Raw genomic sequence first — 4,036 nt, 5'->3', positions numbered from 1 at the left:
GCCTATTCAAAGATTGGCACGGCGGCCTATTAATAGACAGTATGTTTGCTCACCATATTTAGTTGTTTAAAACACCCCACATCACGAGCATGTCCGGATTGTCCTCTATCTCTTTTTTTCTGCTTTTACTGCGTGTGTCTGTGACAGTTCTGTGTCCTTTGGCCACCCAGGACCTCACGTACGGGACTGGATTGAATTTAGCCAGGGGGGGTCCAACAAGATTTAGGAAGAGTAAAGATGACATGGTGGATGTGAGCAAAGAGCTACGGTTGGGAGTGCAAATCAAGTTCATTTGAGAAAATCCGCGCTCACATTCAGCACTTGCAATGGGAATGCTGTTGACAGCAACAAGTAACTCCATCAGCTCATCGGGGGTGTCTTTACCATCTGAGTCTCTGTACGTTCTGTAGGCCCGTATGACTGCGCGCGGGTTGGCAATGTTGAAGCGCTGACACAGTGACTCGACCTCAGTCTCTCCATACAGCGCACCTGCGTCCTCGGGCCAGTATTGTGCATAAAGCACCTTCAACTCCTCAATGAACTTGTTATATCCAGTTTTATCTGGCATCCGGCCTCCTTGAGATAACATACGGTCCTCCAAGTTCTTGGCCACAGTTAGAAAAAACTGCTTGGGGTCGAGTGATCTGTCGCTTGATTTTCCTCCATTCAGCGTGATGCCATGGAAAGAGTTTTCCTCAATTCCCCTTTGGCTCAGTTCAGTGTAGCGACCTGGCCGATCTGACATGGCCTCAAGTACCCTGATTTCCCGACAAATTGACTTGTGTGCTGAAATGATGGTAATGTCTCGTTTTTGAAGCTCGACTGAGAGCTCAGATAATTCTTGCAATGCATCGCACATTATGCCTAAATTGTTCACAAACGCATGCGAAGATAAGCGCATAGCAAGCCCACTGTATGTTTGCTTTGTGACACTGTTACGGGAGGGATCTTCTGATGCAGTTTTGAAATGCTTGTAAAGTGCTGGGTAGTTCTTCCACACTGCTTCAACGGTTCTAAAACTTGATGCCACCCATCTAGTGTCTAAAATACGACCTATTTTGCATAGCTGGACATCCAAGCTCTCAGCTGACTCTCTCAGCTCCATTCGATTTTTGTTAGATGTGCTATACAGTGCATATATCTTGTCCATCAATATTTTAAAGTGATTTATAGCACCCATCTCTTTCACTACGTCTGCGACTGCAAGCTCAAGCCTGTGGGCTGAGCAGTGCCACACAGTAATGTTGGGGAACATGGCCTGGAGCCGACTCGCCACTCCGCTTTTACGCCCTAACATAACCGAAGCACCATCACAAGTTACTCCAATGAGGGTCTTAGAGAGAAAATCCTGTGTCAAATGCAGGCGCTCCAGAGCAGACAAGTTTGTGGACAATACCTTGAGCAGTTAGATCATCTAGCTCTACGAGTTCAGTAAAAATGTTTGTAGGCTTGTCCATATCGGGCAACTCAGGTATATTATCAAGCAGCTCTTTTTGCTTAAACTGGTTGACTCATCCAGCATTACACTGATTTTGGGAGTGCACTGTACTATTTTTTCAAACAGTTTTCTTTTCATTTCTTCAGAAATATGTTTCTGTATGTTTACACATGCAACATTGGAATGTAAAATTTTCCCCATATCGAGTCCATTTAATTCTTGGCAATCAATCTCCTGTTCGAAGCCATATGCGGGACGGTGGCGTTTGGCCTCCTTGTACGCCGGGCGAAATACGCGAGCTGTAGTGGCCATCTGTTCAGACTGACTATTAATTATAGACTGTCCTAAAGTGTCCACTTTTGCCTTTTCAAGAATGCTTGCTGCTGCTAGGTGAGCCTTGGTACGGGCATGTTCAAATACTTTTTTTCTGAGTGCGCGTTGCTGTTTTATCTGAAGCAGATGAGGTTACTGTGCATAAAACCCACTCTTTTGCAAGTTTCATCCCCGACGTCTTCTCTGCCCCCAAAGTCCCCACCGCCTTACACGTTGTGCAACCCAAACCTGATTTTCCCCTAAAAAGCCAGGGATAGTAAGTCTGCTTCACTTTTAGCTGAGCTTCTGTCCAAACAGTTGTGCATCCCATCCCTGACCTGTCGCTGGACGTCCCACACTCTTCTACGCTCAATGCGCTCTCCTCTCCTACTGAATCTTCCTGCTGTAAGCCAGCTGATGTCGCGGTTCCGCTCGCCTCTTGCTCCGGCTGTTGTACCGGGCTAGTTGATGCCAGGGTACCCACCCGTTGCTGTTGGTGGTCCACCTGGCTGACGGTAGCTGGCTCCTGTTCCGGCTGGCGGTGAACCTGACCCGCTGCTGCCACGGTGCCAGCCTCCTGCCCGGGCTTGGCTAGCTGTCGGTTAGCTAGCTGGCTAGCTGTTGCGGCGCTAACCTCCTCCTGGTTTTGACCATCAACATGACCGCTGCAGCTGCCCTCGTCGCTGCTTGTGGAGGCTTTTCTGACTCGTTTTGAAGTTTCTATTACCTCTTCCTTCTTTTTGAAGAAAGACAGTAAATTTAACTGTCTTTTTGACATGCTTGCATTGAATCACCGTTTCTTCCTCTCTGCGACGTGCTCCTCATGTGGCGAATTTCAAAAGTGAAAGACGTTTGTCCGTTGGTCCAGCTTTTCAGTGCGTCAACACAGATCTCCGACTCTTTCAAATCTTAATCTTAATAAACGACATGAAATTCTTGGGATTTTTTCTGTAAATTAATATCTGCATATTTTATTTCATTTTAACCATTTTTTATTTTTATTTTTTGTGAGAGGTACCGGATCTGCCCAAATAGGTGCCGGAACACAGGGTGGCCAAAATGAAGAGGTGCCGGATCCTGTTCCGGCAGGATCCGGCTCAAATTAACCACTGATTACATGTCACTTGTTAGACGCTTTTATCCAAAGCGACTTACATACTCAATACTGTGGGCAATCCCCACAGTAGCAATTTGGGGTGAAGTGTCTCAGGACACAACGACATGCTGAATGCAGTGGGGTTTGAACTTGTGACCCCCTGATCCGAGCACCAACGCTCAACCCACTGCACCACACGCCTCCCACGCTCCCAATGCTAATGCTCATTAGGTTTAGCCCAGCGCACAAATGCAGAGACACTAACTTATGGCAACACAAAAGAAAACATGGGAGCGGTGGAGATTAGGAGGTGTCGGCGTTCTGGCCATTTACTCGGAAGGCTTTCAGTAGAAGCTGCTGGGACAGTCCCCAACTCCGGGGACTTCGGGTGGCAGTATACGCTGTGAAGTTGTTTGCGGCCTGCCAGTAAACCCAAAGCAGAAGAAGAAGTGACGTCAGCGGCTTCATTTTATTGATGGGATTTATGGCTCTTTGAAGGTAGCCGGATCTTATGGCTCCGTTCCTTTCAAAGAGCCGTTCAAAAGAGCCGTTTTTTTTAAAGGGGGCGGGGTTTATCTGCAAAATAATCACCAGGATATTATTGACTGTATCGCCAGACCTAATGTCAATAATCGCCATTGTTAACATGACACAAGGTGGAACCATATCCATGTCATTCATGTCAGTGAATGTACTTTGAATTTACCCTCTGTATGTATTAAGTAAATAAATGTGCCTTGCCTTGAATGAAATTCATGCAACTCTTAATATTAGATAATGTGTTTTTAAGTGGCGATGGAGATTATTTGTTGACCCTGCTTTAAAGGATATTTTGCCTTTACAAATGGCGCGCTTTATCACTGCCTGGGTTTTGGTTGAAGTGCATCCAAATGCTGCTTTGTTTGGCTCATTTTCCATCCGAAAAACACGTCGTCTACCTGTCCTGTACCACTTTTTATGACTTCTCTCTGTCGCATATTTTGTTAAAACCAGTGGTGTAGTGGGCGTTGGACGCGGGGGTACGCCGTACCCCCACTTATTTGAATGATGATTTATTTTTGTAATAGTCTAATACAGGGGTTTTCAAAGTGTGGGTAGGTGAGCCTCCCCTCAGAGAACATAAGAACAGCCGCGCCCCCCCTCCCAATTATTATTGCTGTTATTATTATTATTGTTGTTGTTGCTATAAT

This window comes from Notothenia rossii (genome assembly GCF_949606895.1).
Source record: "Notothenia rossii genome assembly, chromosome: 10".
NCBI lineage: Eukaryota > Metazoa > Chordata > Actinopteri > Perciformes > Nototheniidae > Notothenia > Notothenia rossii.
Note: the sequence above shows the minus strand (reverse complement) of the source record.